The following is a 27,639-nucleotide window of genomic DNA, read 5'->3' as shown; positions in this document are numbered from 1 at the left end:
TTTTGCTTCAACGCGAAACTGAGTCAGGTTTTAACCCCAAACGCTGTCAGTTAATACATTTTGACAGCAGTTAGGGTTAGAACCTGACTCAGTTTCGCTACAAGCAAAAATGACATAAGTGAATGCGATTAAAGTAGAACTACATAGATTGCTAGAGAAATATATTCAAGTTTATAAGGTAAGCAAGTGAATTTAGCTTTAGTTAACGCACTTTTTTGGGAAACGAATGTTTCATATGCGCAAAAGCTTTCAGTAATAAAATAAACAGATTTGCTGGTTTATTTTACAAGCAGTTTTTGGTATTTTTGAAACTTTCTTTTGAGGTTTGAAAGAAACCACTTATGTATGACATTTCCCTTAGATCATTTCCACAAATAATCCGCTGGGTAAAAGAGTACAAGTATTTTAGCAAGAGGCTTTCTACTAAGTACTTGTATGTTATTCCACTGGCTGTAGTACACTTTATTCAACATCATCGTCACCATCGTTTGCACTACCTAAGGAAAGTGGAAAGTTCTGCCTCAAAATTCAAATGCACGAAACAGAGAAATTTAACTAAAATAAAATAAATATAGGTAAAAGTATCTATCGGAACAGAAGGAAAACAGTAACGACAACAGGTGTTCTGAGAAGCGCAGCCGGTTACATCGCCTGGCTGAAGTTATATATAGGCCGATAGGGAACATTATAGTTCAGTCTTAGTTCTAACGTTTAAGTAATCAGTATTTATTTATACTTTTTATCCACGCGAAGTGAGTGAAACTTAACTGGCGCCCGAATGGGGACCAGAGTGACAAATTTGCTTAGTTACTGCGATAAAGAGCAGTGAAAAAATCAAATTACTTCCATCTGACCGCATTCAGCAGCTGTGAAGAAGGAAGCCCCGAGTCATCGCTGACAGCTAAAAACTCGGCACCGGACAAAAGGGATCCCGTCACTTCACTGGAAGGATCGAACGTCACTCTGGTGCCTGACCGAAAGACGAGATTTCCCCGATAAAGGACGACAACCGTACTTCCCCTGTTAGATGTTGGAAGTTAGAATGATAAAGAGTGTACTGTAAGTAATCTTTAAATATTTTCAACTTATATTTCAATAAAAATTTAATTAGCTAGTAGTTTAATATCAAATTAAAAAGTGATAGGAATTAAACAGTGATAATATAGAAAATGATAAAAGTGTGATTTAAAAACTGAGTAAAAATTAATAGTTATAAAAGTTAAAAAATTAAAAACATGGCAGCACCGAATAATTCACAAATTTTGGAAATTGTGGCTCGTTTGTCAGCATTAGAAGCGCATCTTCGGCTGAAATAGATTACAGTGACCCAATTTTGACTTAACAAAATCCTGATGAATCAATTGTTATAGAAAAATTACCAGATTTAATGAAAGATATACCAATTTTTGATGGCAAATCGGACGAGTTAAGCAATAGGGTAGGAGATGTGGATAATTTAGTGAAAGCGTAACGGCTCTCAGCACAAAGTACGGTTGAACAAAAAAAAAATTACGCTGTACTTGTGTTCGGTGAAACATTAAAGGAGAGGCGAACAAAACTTTGGTGAATTCAAATGCCAATATTAATTGGCATTTAATTAAAAAAAACTCTTGACTTATTATGGGGACAAAAGGGACTCAACTACACTAGACTACCAATTAATGAATTGCATACAGAGAGGCAGACCTCTTGATGTTCTAAATGGAGACGTAGGAAAGTTTTATGAAAAATCATGATCCTGAATCTTCAGCGAACGCATATGCTTATTGCATTTCGTACCAAAATATTGAATATAGAAAAACTATAATCAAACCAAAATATAATAATGCATTTTTATCAAATCCTCCAAAAATTCCACCTAAAATAAATCCACATCAATTTTATAAACCCCCACAAATTTCTCCGAGAATCTTCCCGCCGCCGAAAAATACTGATTAGTACTGTGAGTTAAAATCTCAATCCTTTTTCTGTTTTTAAGCCCGAAGCTGGCAACATTGTCAAATGATGTGGCACCCTCATCGACCTACTTAACAAGATAAGTCATATTTCGTCCGGTCAGTCGACTTCCGTGCCGAGTGATTTCCTAGCAATGCTTAATAATGGGTAGCCCCACATATCTTGCATCCGTAGCAAATGGAATAATTACACTTGCAGATTCTGTCCTGATCAGCTTCTGATGGACCTCATCAACAGAGGAAACTCCGGAGAATGGTTTTGGTATATTACACAAGCCTCAAGCAAGAAAAACTTATTAACTGGCGACGAGAGAGCGTTTTTATAAACATAAGATTTTAATAGAAATTATAGTTGTTTGTTGTATTGCTTGAAGTAAAAGTTAATCGTACTCGAAACTTCTGTAAAGAATCAGGTAATAATTTGGTTGAAATTATTCATCCAATAAAATTACAACGCTGAAAGAATCGAGTCATTAAAAACAAATCCGAATATTGATACTATAAATAATTTTACTGGGCATCCATTGTCAAAATTATTTATAGTTAACATAAGAGTTGAATCACTAGAAGAAATCAAGGCGATAAGAATAAGAAAAAAACTGCGGATGCGCCCGGGATCTTAAATATGGCCTGCGCTAGATTGCACAACCATCAAAACACCAAAAAAATAATCCCTAAAGCCCAAGAATACACTAACATATTTTCGAATGGGATCTACCAGACCATGGGTATGGGGATATCATGGGTTAATCTAATTCCAAACACTATTAGAACGCCAGGCAATAGGGGTAAATTTGGGCCATGAGTTGAGGTACTCTGCGTAATTCGTTTGCTCGGGAAGGGCAATCGTTCTGAATCTCAGGTAGTCCAAAAACCATAAAATATAAGGTATAAATTAAAAGTAAAAACTGAACATGCAATCGACGAATAGCAAGTACACGCTGTCCCTAAAGTTTCGAACTTGAGTTGTGAAATTTTTAGTAAACTTCACTTCACTGTTTGTTTCGCTCAGGCGAGAAAGCTGATTTCTAAATCCGAAATTTTAGGATGTACAAACACTAAAGTACAGCGAATTCGCATAACATTGGCATCATTATGTTGGAAATATTCTATTAATCCTAAGTTATTCTCGTCATGATGGAATTATACCCGAACTAATACTCTTCACGCCTTTCTATCCGATTGTAGCACTCTAAAGTTTTCTTCTAAATCTAAATCTGCCTTTTTTAGATCTTTTAAAACTAAATTACTTGTTTGATGCGACGCTCCAGTGTTTCAGGTTTCAGTTGTCACGAAAATATTGCACAATATAAACTGCTCGCCACAAAAACAGTTAGAGTACAGGATCATTGCTTCAAAGCTTGTAAGTAGTTGCTTAAATGTTTTAGAAACATCGCTGCAGATTGTTGACTTTCATAAAAAACACAGCGGCGATTAACGGAAATTAAATTCCATGAAATCTGCGATGAAAAAATAAACAATAAGAGATCCTAATTTAATAAATTCAAAGAACACTTACCATAACGCGAATCACCCAATTACGTTAGTGACACCCGTTTCGAACTTTCACGCCATCCATTTTTGGGGTATACTGTAATGACATAATTTTCTAGCTGGCCCTACCTAGCTAGTTGTGTCACTGTAGCCGGATACTAACTAGAACAAGCCAGAATTACGGATCATTTTCCGACTGGACTTACTGGGATTAAGTAAAATCGTTCCATCAAAAAATCTACTAAATTGAAAATGAAAAAAAAACTTACGCTCAAATGTTAACGCCTGTTTTATGGTGGCTTCCTTATCGATTGAAATTGTTTCTTCTTTGCATAGTACTTGTTTTCGTATTTCACTGAAAAGCTCTTCATATCACAAAACGAATTACTTCCGCAGTAGACACTTTGCATACACCCATTATAGAAAATGTATCAAAATATCTAAATCCAATTTGCTTGATCCATCAATAATGCCACACCGGCTCCCATTTTCACAAATTTTCCATCGAAAATCAGATGCATATTGTATTTGCGATCGCCATTTTGGATTGCAACCACCAGAATGGTGCATTCATTTCGTTTAGCAAACTGAAAAATAGCGTTAAATCTCGTTATATACTTTCATATTTTTGCGAACCGATTACGAACTAACTTACCAATAATATTAAATTAATCGACACATATCGCAATCCACTGGAACTAGTAAGTGTTGGCCTCAAATATGCCGGTTGGCAGTTCGGTCCTGTTCGGTTGAAGGATCTGTCAGGTATGAAGCTTGCGTACGGAGACGGTCGTTCGTTTCAAGAAAGCGACAATGGTAGGTAGAGAGAAACTGCGATCTTTGCGTGTATTGGTTCTCAAACGTGAAACTTAACTGCTCGATGCGCCAACTAGATTTCATTATTGGTACCAGCCAAACAATGACTCTTGCGTTTATGATATAGGATGGTTATTTCATATTAATTATTTTAGAATAAATATTATATAGTTTTACAAAAAATTGAATCTTTTCTTAAATCCACATTGCGACTTTTCAGCCATGCGCCACAGGGCCGTGCGTTGAATTACGCGCCCATTTAATTTGCATCAGTGCGAGTGAGAAAACATTTTGACGTTTGTTTTTGTTTCGATCGCACTCAAGTGCTTCCCATATAGCAACAACTCGACGAAATGCTAGATTATATCGAGATAGACAATACATGTGATCAGAAAACACTCATTTTTTCGTTTGATGCCAAAACATTTAATGGAAATGTTGTGAATTACCGAGACCAGGAATTATTTTTATATTTTTGAGATTGGGTTGCTTGTTTGAGATGCGCAAAATGTTCACCAAGAATTTGGAATAACCTCGACTACCAACATCTGCACTCTACAGTGATTTGCGCCCACTATTGTGTTTTCTAACCGGATTTCAATCTTCGAATTTTATTTTAGTACAAACTGAAACCGAGAGAACATTTTTTAAGTGAAGTAATAAGAAATTTAACTTCTGTGAAACATCAGGTAGAAAACATATTTTCATCATCAAAATTACTTTTAATTAGCAGAAGTAACATTTAGTTAGAATATCGATTGAAATTAAGTTTTATTTTTTGTGTTTCGAATTCATCTCGTCAGTAACTAGCACCATCTTAGTGTCTAGTTAAACTAGTTATCAGTAGTAGGGGAAGATGGGGTAAAACGCACCTTCTAAGGAAATATGATCATAACTCAGCTATAGAACATCAATCGGGAGAATTTAATTAATAAAATCGTTTAGCCACCATTTTCCTCTGTAATCACAATCATAACGCTTTGCAAAATAATCAAAAAAATGGGTGGGTATAGACGTGTGCGTCGATGCATTTTTAATCGGCGGCGGCGTAAGCGACATATTTGGCCGGCGGCGGCGGCGTTGGCGGCGTCACGCCGTTGGACCCTACCGGCGGCGGCGCGTGTCGGTGTGACGAATATTGACGCATATGCAACTAAAAAAAATTCTTGGCAGTACAATTCCTTTCCCAAATTTTCGGTTTCTCTTGTAACAGACTTCGCCGCACATACAAACAGACGTTACAGCTTGAAGAAAATTCTAAAAAAATCATCGCCCACGATGTACTATCGACATCTGTTGAACACATTGCACAAAATGTAATTCTTGCAACCAGATCAAATAATTTTTTTTCAACTGAAGCTGCAATAGTGCCCACCCTGCTTGCCAAATTCAAGATAATAAATGAAAGGTGGAACTATTTTTACAGTTGTAAAATTTGAAGAACGAAATAGAATAATTATCGATGTCGCATACTACGACTTCGCATGAAATAATGATTGCAATGGACAAATTTAAAGAATATAGAGTAACGACTGTATTTCAATGACCCATAATAATTATTTATTGTTCTAAAGGGCGAACACGAAATTATTGCGACACCGAAAATGTCATGCCAATTTTCTTATAATGTTTAAAATCAAACCAAAATTTTAGAGTAGTTTTATACATATATTTACTTCAAAAATCAAAAGAAAAGTTAATCGATGGAGCCTTGAGTGTAAAATTGAACGCATTTTCGCTTGATGCCCTCCATCAAAGTCTTTACAGTGTTATCCGGTACCAGTTTCTCAGTTTTTTTCCATTTTCTTAACATGTCCTTCTCGTCTTTGACTGTCTTCTTGCTCTTCCGAAGTTCCCGCTTCATCATTGCCCAGTACTGCTCCACCGGGCGCAGCTCCGGACAGTTTGGCGGATCCATGTCCTTTGAAACAAAATGGACAGAACTGGCCTCATACCACTCCAGGACACTTTTAAAATAGTGGCATGATGCCAAATTTGGCCAAAATAGCGGAGCTTCGTCGTGCTGCTGCAACAACGGCAAAAGGCGCTTCTCGAGGCACTCAGATTTGTAGATTTCGCCATTTACGCCATTTTGTCACGAAAGGCTCACTCCTCAGTCCGCAAGATCAGATGGCCTGCCAAATGAGATATTCGGAGGCGAACTTCGCCATTTTCATCTTAAATTTGTCGTCCACATAGAACTTGCTCTTGCCGGTGAAAAACTCCAACCCCGGAGTTTGCTTAAAATCGGCTTTTATATACGTTTCGTCGTCCATCACACAGCAGCCATATTTTGTCAGCATCTTCTCGTAGAGCTTCCGTGTCCGAGTTTTAGCCATCGATTGTTGCCGCTCATCGCGGTTTGGGAAGCTCTGTACCTTGTATGTATGTAGTCCAGCTCTCTTCTTTGCATTCTGGACGTAGCTCTGCGACATGCCGATCTTTTTAGCCAAATTACGGCTTGCGACGTTGGGATTTACTTTAATCATCCGCTTCACCTTTCCCTCCGTCTTTTTGTTCTCCGGTCCCGGTTTTCTTCCAGCTCCTTTGCCGTGGTCCAACGTCAACCGCTCCTGGAACCGCTTCAACACTCTGGAGACGATTGAATGGTGAATGTTCAACATTTTTCCCAACTGCCGGTGCGACAGGTCAGGAAATTCCAGGTGTTTGGAAAGAATTTGTTCTCTTGACTCGCGTTGGTTCACCTCCATTTTCGTTGAATCAAAAAACACGACTTCGAGTTTGACAGCATGTAAACAATACACATCAATGAGAAAGTGTGCAAAATTTGGTTGATTTTTACCCAATGGTAAAAAAGTTATGCCCTGTTGAATGTGTCACAATAATTTCGTGTTCCCCCTTTATGTTACCGACAGACGAAGTAACAGTGACTGCACAGTTTTCGCGAGTCGTAAGCTCCGATATGAGGTACACGTCTATAGACTTATTTGTGAAAATTCAAGCACGAGGCATTTCATGTGGGTTTATCATCCCTGTCTTGTTGTAAGCAGTGAAGGTAGTGTTAAGTAACTATTCAATATAAAACTTTTCTTTATGAAAGTACGGTTCTTGAACCAATGCTATGGAACGTATACCTTCCTGCATAAGTCGAGAAAGATTCATAGTTGCTGTTCGTTTATGCTAGAGATTGATTTGTGTTATTCTAACCATTGTTGATCAGAAAACTGTACATTTCATTTTTAACATATATTGCACAACAACTAGAGGACACCAAACAAGTTGGGATGTTAACGCATGTAGCGAGCCATATCAGGTTTAAATGGGACACGATCATTTGATTCCCACGATTTGCGAAGAAAATAATGGTCTACTGTGTCAGAGATTCGCATAACACAGTAAGGGCAAAACCCAAAATACTCCGTGCGCGACTGGCATATTTCGGACCCGCCAGCCATCAAGTCCTCGGCACAGAACTACACGTTGGCTTAGGGATTTTCAGTCACCTCCTACGACATGGGAGCAAGAATCTAGTGGCTCAATTCTTGACCGGATGCCACACAAACTCTGGGCAGGTTCGTCTGTAATTGAAAACCAGCAAATCCGAACCAGCATTAGCCGAAAGTCGCGGCAAACCCCCAGCCAACAAAAATCCGGCAAAATAGTCCGATAGAAATATTTTCCATCTGTTTCTGTAGTCTAGTTTATCGGAAGCTAAAGATACGAATTTGTGTCTACTTCAAATCAGAAATCCGCGAAATTTTTCTGGTTTACTGCTACCTTCCGGAACAGCTTTTGAGTACCGGTCATTCTCTACTGTAACTTCCAATACTTCCATAGCTTTGACCAAGGCAGCTGAGACAATGTTTTCAGATACCTTCCGATGTTTGACCTGCGTATCAAGCTATTATAGTTGATTGCTCATTAGGCTGAGCTTTACAGAATCTTTCCATTTTGTGTTCTCTATGAGCGACAATGTGAACCTCATGCCCTCGACGTACGATCGAAACTTCTCAATGGATTCTAACGCAGATAATCATTCTTTTTCCGCTGCCTTCCACGAACGTTGTGGAGTTGTGAGCTTCCTCGAGAAATAAGCATACTCTTTCCTATCGTCCATGTCGCTTGCATCCGTTTGGATTTTGACAGGACGATCCAAATTAGGGCTCGCTAGAATCGGGGCAGTGCTTAGCTGCTCCTTTGGCGCGATAAACGCACTTTTCACCTCGTCGCTCCACGAATACACCCAAGAAATGTTTCGGTGATGGTCGTTTGAAGTTCACGATAACCTCGACTTTATTTGGATTTGGTCATAATCCATCTTTAGAGAGAATGAAATCAAGATACGGAAGCTCTGGAACGAAAATTTAGGTTTCTCGATGTTTATTTTACAGGTTGACTGTACTCACACACCTGGCCACTGCTTGTAGCTTTAGAATATGATCCTGTCACCTGTCACTCGCAATCACGATATCATCGAGCCTGGAACAAACCCCGATCGAAAACTCTGAACAATGTATATTTCTTCAATGCAGGTCAAATGGTACCTGCCAGAAACTCTTCGAAAGATCAATCGTGGGCAACAATTTTACCGGCCATAATCTTCCCACAATCCTATCTTGGTGAGGTAGCTACCCGGTCCAAATTCAATCCCGCTGAATGGTGTTTTGACAGTGTTTAGAATGGGTTCAGCCCAGGAAAATGCCATATCGTCCGGAAGACCCCATTTAAAAACCATATTCTGGTGTATTTATGGGTTTTTGAAACCATTTCATGGTGTTTTTATGGTTGTAAAATTTGGTGCGGACCATATTTCTAGACCTTTCATTCAAAACGACATATCTACAATGAGTGACTCTCTTTGTTTACTTTCTCTTCTGTTAATAATTCGGTCGCTTTAACATTTATCCCTCAACTCTTTGCATAATATGCTAGTCAAAACCACCGTCTTTCGATCTATACTGTAAAATAAGTGAAAAGTGCTGTAGTGACGCCGTAAAAATCGAAAGAGAAAGTAATGTTGAATGTTCAGCTAGTTCCTATAGAGGTAGGCCGTTTGTTGACTGAATTCCCTTGCGTCAAGGTTTTATTCTTTATTACAACAACGGTTTAAGCGCATACTCGAGTTTAAAAAAATTTTCATATTTAGTATTTTGTGCATGTGAAGATCGAAAAATTCACAACAGTGAAATTCGAATGTAACTATTGCAATTACAATTGAATTCGATTTTTTATTTTTTTTAAATTTGGACAACAATATCAAACGGCCAACTCAAAGTTTCAGCAAAGGGGTGGAACATACGTGTTTCCTTAAAATTACGTTCATTGAATCGTTGACTGTTTAAACAAGAATGAATTTAGTTTTATTTCGAGCATCCAGTTTTTTTTCAAGAAAGGTTCCAGTTTTTTTTTTTTTTTGAAGAAATGCTGGCAACGCTGGTCATTTGACAGCGACCTCTAAGTCATCGAAATTTGGCATACATTTTGGTCTTCATAGAACATGTATTAATCGATTTTTGTATGGTAAAATATGACCCAGATTTCAAAAATTTGTGTGCAATAACTTCTATAATTTAAAAATCTGATAGAATAAGAGATTTGACTTTTTGCTGGACGCCTAAAAAATTCTGACAGTGCCAGATAAAACTCGCGAAATGGCGTCCCCGCTGGTGTGTAACGTAGAATTCAGAATATCTGGAAAAATCTGGCAAAATTTAAAGATCTGGCGAAATGTCTGGCCTGAACGAATTTTTGTTCGGTTGGGAACAAGCTGGAAGATTCTAGATAGATTATTCAGCAAAAAGTCTATCTTTTGCAAAAATATTCTTAGTCTTTTGCTGAGGGTTTTTACGTGGATTTTTCAATTAACGCGGATTTATACGCGGTACGAATCCCCCGTATCAAAAAAAACTGGGTGTATTGCAATTCTGTGTACCGTCATCGTGCTCACACTATGTATTATCAATTGAATATCCCACAAGACGCACTGATCCTACAAAGTGCTAACACGCCATATTTATATTTTAGGACCATCATTGCAATATGCAATGGGTGGTTTATGGTATAAATCAATCATGTTGTTTTCAAAAAAACCTTACCATGGTATATTTATGGTGCATTATGGGGTTGATTAATTGTAGTGGACCTTAGTATGGTCTTTATATGGTCCCATATGGTGTATTGGACCATGAGCATTTGCTCGGGATCCGGAGTACCAGAAGCGGAGTGTTTGAGAGGCTACCGTAAACCTTTTTGGTGATCCGTCGAAGCTTTATGACCCTTTAGCTGTTCAAGGATGGTCGATGTTTTCATGTTGATGGTGTCCAAATCGTAAAGTAAGCCTTTGACTTTGTTCAGGAATGGGTGCGGAATTATTTCCATCAACTCCGCGAAGCTACGCATAAATTTGGAACGTCGAATTTTCGGAAGTAACGACACCCTCTATAAAGGAAGAAAATATAACTGTAAGTAATTTAAATATTCCAAAAACTTCTTCGCATCCACAACAGAATTCGACTGAAATTTTAGTCTATTGCCAAAATTTTAATCGAATGAAAAGCCCAGCCAGAATAAAAGAAATCCAACAAAAAGTAATTTCATCTTCTTTTAATATAATTTTTGGAACAGAAAGTAGCTGGGATGAAAGCGTAAGAAGCGAAGAAATTTTTGGAAGTCAATTTAATGTATTTCGGCACGACCGTAATTTGTCTCTTTGTAAGACCGTAATTTGTCTCTTTGTCTGGAGGAGGAGTCATAGCCATAAACGCAGACTTTCCTTCAGAAGAAATAGAAACCATGAAACATATAGAATTTGAACATATATGGGCAAAAGCAGTAATATCAGGAGAAGTTCACAAATTCTCCTCTGTGTACTTTCCACCTGAAAATGCTCACAAAAAATCATTTGAACTATTCTTTTCAAACTGTAGAATCTATCATGTCAAACATGGAACCTGAAGTAAAACAGCATATTTATGGCAACTTTAATTAACGTAACAACAACTTCATCGTAGACATTGAAAACGAATCTATCTTACTCCCAGTCGTAGGCGAAAATGAAACACTTCAATACTTCTTTGACAAAATATCGGAATTTGGCCTGCACCAAATCAACCATGTAAAAAATAGACAAAATTCATATTTAGACCTCTTATTCACGAACTGCACTGAAGATTTCTGTGTTAATGCATCTTTAACTCCATTATGGAAAAATGAAGTATTTCACACAGCAATCGAATATTCAATTTTTATTCATCAAAACTCTTCCCCGAACGACTTGGAGTATGAGGAAGTGCCGGAATACCATAAAACTAACTTCGAAGAAGTCAAACGAAGACTATGTAGAATAAATTGGCAAACTGTATTGAGTATAGAAGGAAATATCAACGGGCAGTGACTAAATTCTATTTAATTGTAACGAATTTAATCTCTGAAACAGTACCAGTAAAAAGAAGAAGAGCTCATGGCGGTCAACAGCCTGTGTGGTTCAACCACCATCTGAAAAAATTAAAAAATAGAAAACAAGAGGCACATAAAATTTACAAGAAAGAACACAGCATTACAAATCGGCAAAACTATTTGGATATTTGCTCCCAACTCGACATAGCTATTAACACTGCACATGAAGAATATAATCGTAAAATCGAGAATGAAATCAAGACCTCTCCAGAGAATTTCTTCAATTACGTGAAAACGAAATCGAAAAGTAGCAGCTTTCCATCCCAAATGCATTTTGACGGACATTTAGGAAATAACAGTACTGAAATTTGTAATTTATTTGGAAAATTCTTTCAAGAAGTCTATACTTCATATTCCGAAATACTTCATTTATACCTGAATTTTCAAATGACATTTCCGTCCACGAACTATCTGAACACGAAATTACCACTGCACTAAACAACTTAGACGCGTCAAAAGGACCAGGACCGGACGGAATAGCACCAATATTTAAAAAAAAATCTAGCAGAAGAATTCACTCTACCATTACTACATATTTTCAACATCACACTGGAAAATGGAACATTCCCAGAAATATGGAAATCATCTGACGGCGATCAGCGAAAGCAGTGGAGTTGAACTTACAGGTAAGTAATCCCTTTTTCCTTTTCAGATACGGCGGATGCAGGTAAATGACGACGGTGCAGGTATGACGGACTTTCGGCAGGAACGGCAGCTCAAACAGCAGGTAATTTAAACTAAATTTTCATATTTCAGCTTCTCTTCACTTTACTACATAACGTTCTTCATATAATTTCAAAATAAAATAACTTGTAATATAAACTTTATGAAAATATTCTCTATGACATCGGATGATACTGATGTTTCACTTTACGGTCGGGCAAGAAGGTTGCCCAATGCTGTCATTGCTCCTTTTATAGTGGCTCAGTCGGAAACATGTTGTCCCAGAAACCCTTCTCTCTGGTCTAATTTTGGGCATTGGTAAAGATGTCGATGAAATGTCCATGATTGGCGAATTTTGGTGACGATGACAGCTAAAAGGCGCTGGATTCTTCTTCGTATGCGAACATCATCCTTTTTAGTACCAATTTTTAAATCTGACGATAAATCGGACATCCGAAACCATCGTGGAATTGCCATTATATCATGCATTCCAAAATTATTCGAAAAACTAGTAAAGGACAAAATATTTCAGCAAATCAAAAATCAAATCACAAACAAGCAGCATCAGTCTACTTTCTACTTCTGCCGCAGTCAGACGTACAATCGAGCCAAGTGAACAACAGGCCTCTCGATCTAGTGTGCATTGTTTCGAGAACAAAGGAAACATCGGACTATTCTTGTCATCATGAGTAAAGTTGACGAAAAAGCTCTACTCCGACCCAACGCTGCGGTCGTTGACTTTAAATTTTGTTTAAAACGAGTGAGTTTTAGTGAAGTGGAATACCTTCTGAAGATAAAAATGCAACTTAGACTTACGGAAGTGTTGTACCTTCAGTATCATCATCTTCGCAGTGCAGTTTTAATATCATTCAACACGTTAGTACAAGCCGAGCGTTTCGTTTTGAAGAACAACTTAAAACGCGTGGTTGAAAATGACAACGTTGGAATTAAGATTCCCGTATATATTGAGAATGATTATATAGATGTAAGGTTATATGACCTATCGCCTCGCACCCCTCCTGAGCCAATTGCAAAATGCATGTCGCAATACGGAGAAGTAGAATCCGTTACACCTGATACTTGGAGAAACTTCTTCCCGGGTACTCCTAACGGCGTTTTTGTAGTAAGGATGCGAGTTGAAAGGCCTATACCCTCCTACTTGACAATAAAACTCAAAACTCACGGAACTACAATTATGCAAACTACGCTATGCACCCATGAGGGGCAAACTCCTACGTGCAAGTATTGTAATCAGACAGCTCATCATGGACAACATTGCGCGGAAGATGCAGAGGAAGACGCATCTCAGCCGATTACCAACTCATCTACGGCAAACCAACCCAAAACAGAGTTTTCAATACCAATGCCTGAACCACAAACGGTGGCCAAATTTGTAGCAGCAGTTGCACAGACCATAATGACAACCACAAAGGAAGCATCCAGTACCGCAAAATCAACTGTAAGCAACATTAGCAAGGATAACAATAACAGTGACGGATTCACGCTGGTCAACAATAAGTGCAAGAAACAAGGAAAAACATCTGATCACGGACACCAAGCCGGCTTCGACCTGGACGTGAAAAACAAAAAAGAATTAAATGACCGTCCAGATGCAGATTGCCAGCAAACCCCGCGAAAGAAGGTCTCCGCTCGCAATAAAAAGTTGCGCGCTCGAGATCCAGTATTATAATAATATTTGTTTATATTTTTATTTTTACATTTGTAAACATATAAAGGATCCACGGCTCCGTTAAGCTACCGCTATGAGCCGTGTCATATAAACGAATCATAAAAAAAACAAGCAGCATGGCTTTTATAAAGGCCGCTCAACAACATCAAACCTTTTAGAATTCGTAACATTTACTGTAAATGCAATGGACAATGGCAACCATGTGGAAAGACATTACTTTCGCAAATAAAATTTTATGTACCTAGCCGACAACTAAGAACTCGTAATTTATTCCAAGAACAATCTTTTAGGACAAACTATGCTCAAAATAGCCCCAGATGATAGAATGATGCGTCATTATAATGAAAATTGTGTAATAATTGACCTTTCCATGTCTAGAAAACAAATTAAATCTGAACTAAACCGTAGAAATAATGTATGGTATATAAGTAAATATTGTAAAACCATTCTATGTAGTCTACATATGCTTGACGAGAATAAATAAATAAATAAAGATGTCATCGCCAGAGTTCAGGTAGGACGGGATTGCATGACTGGGTGATGGTGACCACTGGTTTGCGCTCTTGAGGTCAATTGTTCAATAAATTGTATTCTTTGGACAGAAATTACCTTAAAGTTGTGTGATTCTGCGTTGGACGGTCTCCCCTATGTGGGTGGTTTCCACTTACACTTACACCAAAAAAGGTATTGTACCACCAGACTGGGTCGTCAAGTCTCAAACTCGTCTGAGGTTCGTCATTTCGCTCTCATGCAGATAACTGGTGCCCGACACTGTTGTCCGATTTGGATCTTCCTCGTTTGGGGTTCGATACTTATCACGCATATAAGTTACGGTTAGCACTGATGAGGACGCATGGTTTTTTACCTGGTTTGAATTTTCGCGCAAGGGAGGCGCAATCTATTCTCCGATTTAACGATTCAAATTCAATGGAGGCGCGAGTAGTTCACCTACTTCAAAATCTGCGCTCCTGGTACTAGCCACGTTTATCGCTGCACAATTTTTCACAAAAAAGGCCCTAGTAGGCCTGGGTTTTTTATCGGTGTCGTTGTGGAGGCCTTTGGCGGCCTAGCCGTCCCTCCGGCTGGCGGAGACCCGCCGAGAAGTGACCCGTATACCTGTTTTTCACACTACTGACTGGGTTACGGGACACTGCACTCACGTAAAGGTATAACCACTGTAGCACGACGATAAGTGCCAGATAGCGGAGGCCGAGCTGGGAGGCTGAGCACTAGCAAAAAAAATGTCCCGGTAGCGTAACCGAGTGCTGATTTGTTCGGGAAATCACAGAGCCACAGCGATAAAAATACCGATCACTCCGAGTGATTGATACGAACTGAATACTGTGTATTGACAAAAGTATTCAACGTGCAAGGGCCGCTTTATACTGCGCTTCCGTGAATGTTGAGTGAGTGGCAGTTCTCAATCGGGGAGCGTTCGGAACTTACGTTACGGTTCGTTTGTTGGCGCGGTTTTTAACAACTCCAATTGCACGACAAGGGTAGTCGGAGGCATTCTAAATGGAAAGGTTTTCAATAATATTGCAAGACAAGGAAATTAAAATAAAACTTAATTTTTCTTCACTTCAAACTGTGCTTGGCAGCACTGCTTTAAAGGGATCCAATCAATTCAATTGCAATAATTTCAGTTCTACTGATAAAAGGTCTGTTCCAGTACCATGAGAAACAGGAAATACTCCGGAGAAAATCGTTCCTGTACTCTTTTCTTCTTTTTTTCTTCTTCTGGTAGCAAACCGGAGTAAAAAGGAGCAAAGATTTTTTGCTCCTGTTTACTCCTTAGTGACTTCCGTGTACTGGAACAAACCTAATACTAACAACTGTTAGTGCTCAAATGAAAGGTGATATGATCAGTTATTATGCTTACTTGTTTTTGTAAACAAAGCTTGTGGCAACGTAAAGTTATAGCTGTTTAAAATTATGGAGCAATAAAAATAATCGTATTTAGCGGTAGTTTGGTTGAGTTAGAATCCTAAAACTTAGCCTGGATTTTGGTGCGAATAGCCTTTACTCGAAGACTCCATATCAAGAAGACTGATATCTCTTTCCTTCCCCCATACAAACGAGAAGCGACAGAGGTTACAGCGCCTCTATTGGAAAAAGGGAGGAAGCTTTATGTAAAAATGTATATGTGTGTGTGTGCATCACTATGGAAAGTACCACCTTTACCCGCAAGTGGCGTTGCTGTTACTGTCTCCGGATTCTGGACAGAGTTGCCAGTCTTCTTGATATGGAGTCTTCGCTTTACTGCTTGTTATGTTACCTGACAGAATCTTTATGCACGCTGGAAGAATTTTTTAAGGAACAGGTGAAAATGCATGTTTGGTGTGGTTAAAGAGTGGTGTTTATCGGATCACGTGCAGCTAGACGAGCTCTCGTTTCACGAATGAATCTCGGAAGAGTCTCTGAAAGCTTTCCCCCAGAGTCTCATTGGCTCATTGGAATCTTAGCAGGGATAAGTTCGGTAGTTTTATCATAAGAAAATTATAAGAAATGTTAAAATAGCCTATTGTAAAGTGTGATTTTATATTTCTATAAAGTAGTACAAAATTTTCTGTTTTTAATCCCCAATTTATGTAATGACTTTTATACAAATCATCGACTTTTTAGATTTGGTTAAGTATAAACACGAGATTATTCTATGAACTATCTGTACTTTCTCATATTCTTTTCTTATTGTACAGTACAGATTCATTACTAATTATCGGCATTCTACGGGATATGGTAGGTAGTGCATTCAGTTACTGGTAGAAGTGACAGTAAATTAACATGGTAAGACCGTTAATAGTAAGACACTTTTTAAATTGTTTGTGATTTTTGTAAATCTCTGAAGTTTGTTATAGATATTTCTTAAGTATAAAATAAACTACTAATTTGTTGAATAGATTTATTGAAAAGCTCTAGAATTTAATGAAATATGGTAACAAAATATTGTCAATTTACTCAGAGTTATGCAGGAACACAAAGACGTCAAGAGTTATCGGGTTTTTCATTGAAAAACCCCGGGGCAGTTGATTGCACTGGTGTGGCATTTTCTAGCAGAAGAGCAGGCCACTAGACGTGTTTCATTCCCACTTCTGCTAGAAAGTGCAACACCAGTGCAATCCACTACCCCGGTGTTTTTCAATAAAAATGGACATTAGATAGTTTTTATACGAATAGCACATAGGCTGTCATTACAGACGCTGAATCCCTCTGGATAAAGACTCGCCATCTCTATCTTATTCTTCTTATTTATCCGTAAGTGTCATTCCAATCGAGCAAAAACACTCAATCCGAAGAAATTCGTTTCGAATCCTTCTAGAACGAGGGCCATTGACAGGTCTCGTGCTCGATTGGAATGACACTGACAGATAAATGGTAAACAAACGATTGACGTGTCGAGTCTTTATCCAGAGGGATTCAGCGTCGTTAGCTGTCATCATATTTTCGTATTGTTAGGCTACTCCGATTAGTAACATTCTTCTGGAAAGAAAACCAATATAATGAACAGAAAAAAAAATTAAAGAGAGGTTCTCTTCTGCAGCTATGCTGTTTTCAAAAAATTATAGTAGAACTGATCAATATGGCCTCATCCGATATCTATGAGCAGTGCTGCATTCGGTAACCGTAAACAGAAAACCTTCCTACACGGTCGCAAGTACTCATATTCGACTCTCTTTCCATATAAGTTCTCACACTGTGACAACAACATATAGTGTCAGTCATACTACGTGAGTGCCTTTGCGAAAAAATGTTCTATCTTTTCGCTCTTTTGTTCACTCAGTTTGACTGAAGCCTCTCGATGACAGTCAGTTTTGAAAATTATTGTCATTAAGCCTAGCAAAGGAAATTTTAAATTCTGCACGATGCAAGCTTTGAATTCAATATTACAGTTCAAATACATTACCTATTAAACAATTGGTTTGGTTGCTAACCGAAAATGGTTTGAGAAATATTGTCTTTCATTTTCCGTCACCGTTTTGATAAGAGTTGTAAGCCACGTAAATTGCTCCTGTAATGTTATAATCAATAATATAATATTCAGACTGTATTCTATGGGTTTCCCTAATAACATAAAACTAACTTCTGTTTATTCGCAGTCTAGAGCACACAATCACAGTAGGCAGGGTTAAAATGCAAGGAAATAAAAAGAAATATATATTGTGTTTTGATCATGTTGATGTGTTCGGTTAGTTAAAAATATGCTCTGTCTGTCGATAAATATTTTTGCAGTAAACCAGGTCAAAAAACAACATGCATTACTACCAATTCAGGAGCATATAAGCTATTAGTATCATTTAAGTTTAACTATCAGTATGTTGCTGATTTCGATCGAATTTAAGGCAAGTGCGAAGGATCAATAAACACTGGCTAGTGATTGAATCGTATATGGTGATTATTTAGTGAATAAAAACTACGCTTTTTGAATTCGCGTGGTAGACAAAAAGGAAAGAGAAATTATCATTGTTTGTTGTCACTTGACTCGACTATCTGCGCCCCGTCATTTTTTTTCTCACTCTCCCTCGTCACTGTTGTTGGAACTCACTATACTCAGTTTCGGTTGCTCAAGTTCTCTCAACTGAAAAAGACGATCATCTTGATTTATGACTGAAGCTTTGCGTACATTTTGAAGAAAAAGTGATAGTCATGATTTTGTGCAACTCTGTCTATGAGGATAAAATGAAAATGAAGCCTAACATAACAGAAGCTGCTCACGGCAATTTTATCGCCTGCGACATTCGGTACTGATCATGTTTAAAACCATTACCCAATTAGAATATTTTGCTTCGCGGACCAATATGCAATACGATGTCGAATGTGACGTACCCGATGGATAAATATATATTTGAGTGTTATTTTTTCTTATTTTTGAACATGTTAAATCATGAAAGAACTGCTATGTCATAGGTTCAATACGTTAATGTGATAATTTTGTGACGATTTTTGCAATGTTGTTTTTAAAACAACATTTTACATTAAAGAGTTAATGCACATCCCAAAATGGATGGAAGTGGCAACACTGTTGTGATTCAGTTCAATTGTTTTTTGGTGTTCTTGGTTTTGAAATGATATTGTGGTTATCACTGGAAATTAGCAAAAATAGCGAAAAAAGAAGATAGCGACAAGATTGCGAAACCGCCATTTTTAAGATTTAACCTTTTCAATTCCGCAAGGCTACAAAAATGTAATTTGAATTGATTTTTATATGAAGTGTTCGAGCGACTATTGGTCTTGAACCAAGGAAACACTTAGGAGGATGCAAAGGAATCGAGTTAGGAATCAAAAAGGCACACTAAACAATAAATTAAATGAGTACCAAAAATAGTAACAAATAATTTCCGATTTTCGCTCACAGGTAGTGAAAGGGTGAATAAATCAATGAACTGTCAATTCATGACCGTCCGATACCTGACCCACAGGAGGTATATATTGCTAGATGTTTATTCTAAACTTTCGCTATTTTGAATTGATTCCGTCGCATGCTAATCTTCGGTGAAAAGCACAATGTTCAATGCAAATTCAATGTTCTTAGAAGGAATATTGCTTGTTCCTCAGACTAAGTGATAATCGCGAATCCTAACTAGCCCGTGATTTGATGATTTGTGGTTGTGAGATGACAGAAATCAAACAATTATTTCTCAATATTCGGTAATGAAAAGTGGTTTTTTGGTTGTCAACTTCTGCGCAATGCGCCACTAAAATTTCACATACTTCGTGGTTATTTCGCCATCTGCAAGCGAGTAGCATAAAGTGTTTCCCGCATTCCATCAAGGCAAGATCAAACATCTGTGCAGTGTCGGACCCCTCGTTGACGACAGTTCAGACGGTTGCGGTAACACTGGCGAGCAAGAAAAAGGCGGCGATAGCGAGACGGGTAGGCTCTTTGCTCTTCATCTTGCGGCGATAGTTTGCAATGCTAAAGTCGGTGTGTGTAAATATATCGTAGAGTTTTAAATCCGTGTTATCAATACGTCTCCGAAACCGCTGCAAATCAGCGACGAGCTTGTGGACCTGAGGTAAGAACTTTATGTATTATATTCGGAAAAAAAAGTGAAAACATCGGTGGCAGTCCGCCTTAGGCGATCAAACTAGTAGTTTGTAGTGTGGCATAATTTGAGACTGCATTGGTTAAATAAGTTGAATCAGATACACACTGATGATGGTGATGACTGTTGGTAGAGTTCCGAGCCAGAAATGTGGAATATACACAAAGAACATACAAACGATTGTAATAGATGCATTTGGGATGCTCAGATAATGAAAAAGTGAAATGAAGACGAGTAAAAGAGGAGGAAGGATCGCCATTTCTGCATTATAGCCTTCATGAATGCACCTGTTGGGTAAACAGGAGGGGAGAAAAATACGGGTCCTGGGTCATACCTGTTTTTAGGACAGGAGGTGACTTCACGGGTGCAAATAAAAGAAAATGAGATTGCAATTGATGAACGTACGTACTTGTTTTTAATAACTGGTGGGCAGCATGATGAGCTCCCGGGCACTTGTGTTCACATGTTGGCAATCGGATTATTTGGTCAATTAAGGATAATGCCTAGAAAGTAGGCTATAGTTTGGGTAAAATAAATGTTTATTGATGTTTAACTGTAGACAATTTGAGTCAATTTATGAATGCAGGTTGATGCATGGCGAAACGAAGAAAAGAAAAAGAAAATCTATTGGATGTTTGTTTTTAGCTTGGAATTATGTTTATTATAATTTTCAGATGGAAGACGCTCGTCCACTCCCGCAGTTTCGCTGTGATGAAATTGATAAACAAAAGTTGTTCAAAGCAGGGAAATCGTGGAAATGTGCGTGAGAGTGTTATTTTGACGCTTATGGAATTGACGACCAAAAACAGAAAAGGGCAAAACTCTTGCATTTAGGCGGCCCGCAACTGCAACGTGTGTTCCAAAACCTACCGGACAGAGACAGCTTCCCGCTAGTGTCTCTCGAAAAACGATGGTACGATGTAGCGATCAACACCCTGGATGCATTCTTCCAACCATATCGTCAAGATTGTCTCGAACGGTACAGGTTGCGCCAGATAAAGCAAAAGGAAGGAGAACGTTTCGTTGATTTTATTCTTCGGTTGCGGCAGCAGGATTTGATAAATACCCAGAGGATGTAAAGGATGTATTGACGGAGATTTTCATGATTGACACAGTTATCGAAGGATGTTATTCGCAGGAACTTCGGCGTAGAATATTGCAGCAGGATAAGTCGTTGGCTGAGATCGAGTCTTTAGGTGTTGCATTGGAAGGGGTTGATCAACAAGTTTTTGGAGATTTTGGAGGAAGAATTAAGTCGGCTGACATGGATCTGCAAAAATTCAGAATCGACAATGAGCAGGTTTCATTTCGTAAGAAGAATTATAGCCAACCGACAGGATTTAAACGTAAATTTATCGCAAGAGACGAGGTTAAATGTTGTTGTGCAGCAGTGCGTAAAGGTAAGCAATAGGATTTTGAAAGGTTATGCAAACGACAATCCTTCGACGATTCTGGGAGTTTTTACGACGAATGTGGAAGTAGGACACAAAATCGTTCGTGCTGAATTCTACGTTGTTGTTGCTGGCCAGCGAAGCATTTTGGGTGACAAAACCTCTAAAGAATTGGGAATACTACGCGTTGGATTGCAAATCAACCAGGTTGCATCACCAGTTTTACCATTTCCGAAGATCAAGTGAAGAGTCCCTAAGTTTCTCCGGTTTCAATCCCGGGAAAATTTCAATCATTTTTTCAACGCCATGGATGCCCGATTCCATGAGATAGTTAAATCATAAAGACTTAGCCTTAAGCTAAGCAAGTTTCAATGACGCTGCGCTTTGCATACGCGATAGCAAAATTTAATGATAACAAAATTGTTTGTTTACGCCGCGACCCTACCGTAGCAGGGGCAAGGCATTACCTCGGGGAACGACCCATTGGTTTTATTAATTGAATCGGCTAGCAACCGACAGTTCTAGTGAGAGCTTTAGAAATGCTTTCCAAAACTTCGTGCATCTCTCTCTCTCTCTCTCTCTCTCTCTCTCTCTCTCTCAGAGATGCGCGAAAGTGATCTAAATTCGCGTGGTTAAAAAGTCTTGCTTCCAGTTTAGAGAGTCAGTCGTTCAAGTAGTTCTCGCCCGGCCGCGTTCGGTGGTCAGTCGTCAGGGCAATTTTCAGTAGCACGCGCAACCGGTTGCTTCGGTGAAAATAGTGTAGTTCACGTTCAGGGTGTACAATAACAGAAAACAAAGTCTTATAAAAAAAAGTTGCTCTGAGTGAAGTGATTAGTTCTTTTATCGAATAACATTAACGATAAAAGGGAAATAAAGTGAGAGGGAATAATGTATGTTTGGTGAATTGATGTGTTTCTCGATGTGTCGGATTAAAGTCTATTAAGAAGAAAACGAAATAGCTTACGTTTGACCGAGAGAAATCGACTACCCTGCTCCCGTCGTACAAAACCAGTGGCCACCGCGACGCTTCATGTGGTGACAGCGGCAAAAGCACCGCTACATAGTGAGAAATTCACAATAGTGAGCGGAAACGCCAAATCTGACCAAAGGAAAAAAAGAAGCTGTGGGTTTTTTTTATGCAGATCAATCGAAGTGAAACAAAATCGAATAATTCATTCAGTGACTCGACGTTGATCAACATTGATTTCATTGCACATCTGAAGTTCTGTCGCAGGCCGAAACAAAGGAAAAATAAATTCAAAAGCAAGATCAATTCTAGTGATTACCAGCCGAGTACGAAGCAAAGAAATCTGAGAAAGAGTGAAGGAAGCAGCGGAACTACTGGTAAGCGCCCTTCTCCTTTTTTTATTGCTACGAATCCATTCAGAAATGCGGTATGAACTCTATAATATTTTCCACATTCAATCGAGGTGGTTGAGACAGTTTTGGAGCTCCAACGCTTGAGAAGAGCATTTTAAAGCTATAGTTACGGGCCTTATAGCACTAGAACCCCGGCTAGAACTATTGAGGCCAAAATATCATTTAAACCAAGTGTAACCTATGCTATCTGATTCATTCATCAAATATCGAAGGTTATCGATGGCGATGAGAGAATATCCATATTGAACCGATCTGCACTCAATGCTGAGTTACCTCTGACAACACGTAGTACAGTACCACAAAAAGAAACAACACTACAACGAGTAGATGCTGATTCGTAGAATCAAACAAAACCTGCAATAATGTGGAGAAATAATTTCTATAATCTAATGTATTGATGGTTTTTTCTTGAGCTTAATTTGTCACAAGGTTGTGACATTGTTTCCGTACCGCATTGTCAACAACTTTTTCGTAACCTCTTGAAAGGTGAAAGTTGGGCTTACTAAGAATAAAAACGATGTGCGATAAACTGTTTGTCGCGAGACCTCTGGTGACGACTGTCATTCAAAGGTCATTTTTTAAGTTTTAAGTGATAAATTAAGTAAATAATCACTAATTTTCAGATTGATGACAAAACTAAATCGATGACAAATTTGTTCTACTAACACTAACAGACCGATAGAAAGGGCGATCAAACGCTATCGGGTCAGTTTAGACTCTTACAAATGACCTATGTTCGCTATTTCGATTTTCAATTGCAATCAGAATAAATTTTGGATATAAAGTGTCCCGCTTTAAACTGTGGGGTCGCTATTGGCGGTAATACAAATTACAGTGGCTGGTAACATCGGGTAAAATTCACGGCGACCAGTAGAAAACCCCATCTGCGGATCGGTTATAACACAAGCTGATAAGTTGTGGTTTGGCATCACTGGCCAACTGACTGTTTGCGCCCGTTTGCGTTTGGCCGATGAGGTACAGCAATTGTTGGTTGTCAGTGGTAGCGTAAATATCGTCAATAAACAAGTAAACAAAGCAAAATAGAAGTCAATTTGCAAGTGAAGTGGATAGTAGGAATAAATTTGATTACGGAAAGAAAATATGATAAATAAAGACAATTTGCGAATAGATTCGCAGAGACAAACAACGAACAATTACGAATGGAACAATTGAGATTGGGAATGGCGTTAACAACGTAAGTAATCAAGAAAGCCGATAGAGCTTGATTCGATTCAGTGATGGAACCGGATCGGAAAGGTTTTTAATTAGAGTTTAATACCAAAATAATAATGATGACGTCAGTACCATTATAGAGAATAATGAAGAAGATGAAGACACTCGAATATACAGCTGTGCCGCGTTGGCATGCGCACACCATTACGCTACCCGCAGTCGTTGAGTGTGCATAAGAAATGTGTATCAGTTGTTTCCAGTGTAACGAGCACTGTCAAATGACAGGAGAAACAAGTGGAACCTTCTTTTTGGAAACGAAACCGATATCTCGCCAGAATTGAAACATAATTTAATGGAAGAATTTAGTAAACGAGAGCGTATAGAAGAGGTTATTTCAAAAATTGAAACCCTTCGACAAAGTACGAAAGAATCATCCAAGGAATATAAAACACGGGCTGAAAGGATAAGAGAACAGGTAGAAACTTGTAAACGCCCATCCGGGGAAAGCGGAGGCATTGCTCAAAATAACCGTTGCACCTTTCGATTTAGTTTTTTTTCGGTTTCTACATAAGAGAAATCATAACTGGCGCCCGAATAGGGACCAGGTAGTCAAAGTACAGAATAGTGAAAAAGTGCTAGAGATCACCCTTCTGATTGATCACGTAAGAGTGGAATCAACAGTTGGAAAAATAACATCCGCACCGGTAGCGGTGAACTGTAAGAAGTGTCACATGCCGAATTCACTAGGAAGGGAACCTGTCCCGATCGCACAAAGCAGTCGTACAAAATCACCGCCCAGTAAACAGGACAGCCAACCACTCGCTCCTGGAGGAACAGGATCCGTAAATTATACTAAGAAGGAAGGAAGTCACGCTTGGTCCCAATCCTAGTTGGATCTCTCTGCACCCGGCAGTACTAGGAGTGATAATAGGAGGAAAACAACTGGACACGCGCACACCATCACGCCTCCCGCAATTGCCAGGAATCCCCTGATGATGTTCAGACTGTACATGTAAGTAACCTTAAGAAAATTAGAAGAAAATCACCAAACTAGATAGGTAGACAAAAGAAAAAAATGCGCAGCGAAACATTAAAATCTAAGAAGTGCAATCCCCAGTAAATTAACACTAGAAATTAAGAAGTGTAATATAGATATAATTTTTTTTAACAAGATTGACGAACTAATAGAAGATTTAGAAAATCTGCGCTTAAAGCCACAGCAAGTTGTTCATGTTCAAGACATTTTTGACCGTATTTCTGCTCTAGAATCAGCAAGAGTGGTCACACCGGAGGATGATTATCTCGATCCACCTCTGAATTTAGTATCCGCCAATGGTACCCCAGTAAATCCGGACTCTTTTGAGAAGATTCCAGACTTAGTCAAGGATCTCCCAATTTTTATCGGCGACCCAAATGAAATCTCAATTTAGCTAAACGACGCCGAGGGACTCGTCTCATTATATAAACCCCATGCAACTAGTACCGTAGAGCAGAAAAACAAATTTCACATGGTCTGTAAGACCATACGTCGAAAAATCCGAGGTGAAGCAAATGATGCACTAGTTGCATCGAATGTCAATATCAATTGGAAACTGATAAAAAGAACACTTGAACATTGGTACTCTAGATTATCAATTAATGAACTGCCAACAGAGAGGAAGATTATTGGAAGAATATTATGATGAAATTAACAGACTTGTATCCTTACTGGCAAATCAAATAAAGAGCGACTCACGATTTGTCCACCCCGAAGCTTCTAAAGTGATGATCGAAACTTTTAATGACAAGGCCCTTGACGATATCGTCAAAAGACTTGAAGGTGAAATTGGTAAATTCCTTAAAAACTATAGGCCAGACTCACTAGCTTGCGCCTATGCATACTGTATATCATTCCAAAATATAGAATTAGGAAAAGCCTAACTCGAGCAAGAATTCCAGAAACAGCACAAGGACCCAGAAACATGATTCCATTGGCTACACCAAGAATACCACCAAGGTTTCCCCCTAGATCAATACCCCAACTAATCCCACGTAGACTATTCATGCAACAACAAATATATCCAAAACCCTTCCAACAACAACAACAACATCCACAATTCATCAACCGAATCTGAATGGAAATGGCATGGAAGTAGACCAATCTATTAAAAAGACCTAGAATGTTTAACGTAAATGCAAATAACAACCAGTACTCCGAACAATTACCCGAAGGAATTCCACACTACCATATTTCCTATACTATAGTAACCTAAAGAATTCATTAAAAATTGTAGTAGAAATAGGATCGAACAAAAACTTTTTTCATCCCAAGTTTACAAGAATAAGCCACAATGTACATAAACCCTACTCCGTCCCTCCAGTTGGTGGAGGTGCAATCATGCGAAAACATTTGTTATAAAAAGTCGAAAGAAAGATCAATTTTTTTATTGATCCTTGTAACAAAGCCCAAATATTGTTAAATTATGCAATTGATATTTTTTCAGTGTGTAAGAAATGTGCATCAGTCATTTTCCATGCAGTGAGTACTGTCAAATGACAGATAGGGAAAACATGTTGAATTATGTAATTGATAATTTACTCAGTGTTCAATAAATATAGAACAGCTGTTTTTCAGTGTAGCGAGCACTGTCAAATGTCAGTTAGGAAAAACACTTGGTTTAGATTTATGTCAGTACAAGAGTGAATGCGATTAAAGCAGAACAACGTAAATCTCTAGAGAAATATTTCCCAAGCAATTGAGGTAAGCAAGTGAATTCAGTTTATAGGCATCACACTGTTTTTGGGAACGAATGTTCAATGTTCAAAAGCTTTCGCAAATAAAAGCAGCAGTATTGCTTGTTTATTTTGAAAGTGGTTTTATATATTTTGGTAACAAGTTTTCTTTTTAGGTTTGAAAGAAATAACTTCGCTAAGAATCGCTATTCGCAAGTTTTATTTCAAAAGTGAAAATTAACTAGCTGGTAGTTCAGGCCGAAGTATATTGGCGGTGCTTCAAAAATATGTAGCATTCAGGACCCCGTTAAATTTCCGACTGATTCCGGACTACAGTCGTACGCATTCAAGATTGAAGCTGTGACGGGCTGAGCTAAATATTGAGAGAAAAGAGAAATTGAAACGACTGTTGTTGCAATTGTTGCGAGAAATTGAATTCTGATACTCTCAGGGGGGAAACGGTACACTACAGGTGAACAGATCAACCAGGCTTTTGTTTTAGAATATGCTGAACTCGAAATGCATAGGACAAGAAAAAGCAATCATGGTAAAACCTATGACTCGAAATCGAACATGATTGAAACAGGTCCGACATCCAACAACTTCACTCCAGTCACAAATCCTTTACTTCGTGCCCAGACCCTGGAGTTCTTCGTTGGTTTTTCCACTTTGATAAATCCCAAGTCAAATTACTTCCTTGTTTGTAACGCAAGTGGAGAAGCAAATTGTCTTACGACCAGAATTAGTATTGGTTTGTTACGCAGAACGATACTAACTGGAGAGGAATTCCCGGCTTATTAGGCTATAGCGTGTGGTATTTGTAACGTAGGTGCCACAAACTATCCTTAGTCTAGAATTAGAAGTGGCTTGCAACGCATGACGCTTCTAACTAGACCCAGCACCCC

General features: G+C 38.5%; 1 protein-coding gene and 1 long non-coding RNA gene across 2 annotated transcripts in view; one reads left to right on the top strand and one right to left on the bottom strand.

Annotated features, from left to right (window-relative positions):
* Positions 1 to 27,639, top strand: part of LOC131685555 (glycerol kinase) — a 515,121-nt gene that overhangs the window by 8,669 nt on the left and 478,813 nt on the right. The gene's annotated exons all lie outside the window — the stretch shown is intronic.
* On the bottom strand, positions 1,140 to 4,209 carry LOC131685558 (uncharacterized). The gene is made up of 4 exons (XR_009304833.1): positions 4,105 to 4,209; positions 3,719 to 4,036; positions 3,475 to 3,654; positions 1,140 to 3,415 (listed from the first exon to the last, which is right to left on the bottom strand). It is a non-coding gene; the product is annotated as an uncharacterized LOC131685558 (long non-coding RNA).

Source organism: Topomyia yanbarensis, chromosome 2 (genome assembly GCF_030247195.1).
Source record: "Topomyia yanbarensis strain Yona2022 chromosome 2, ASM3024719v1, whole genome shotgun sequence".
Classification (NCBI taxonomy): domain Eukaryota; kingdom Metazoa; phylum Arthropoda; class Insecta; order Diptera; family Culicidae; genus Topomyia; species Topomyia yanbarensis.
Note: the sequence above shows the minus strand (reverse complement) of the source record. Positions and strands in the feature narration are given on the sequence as shown.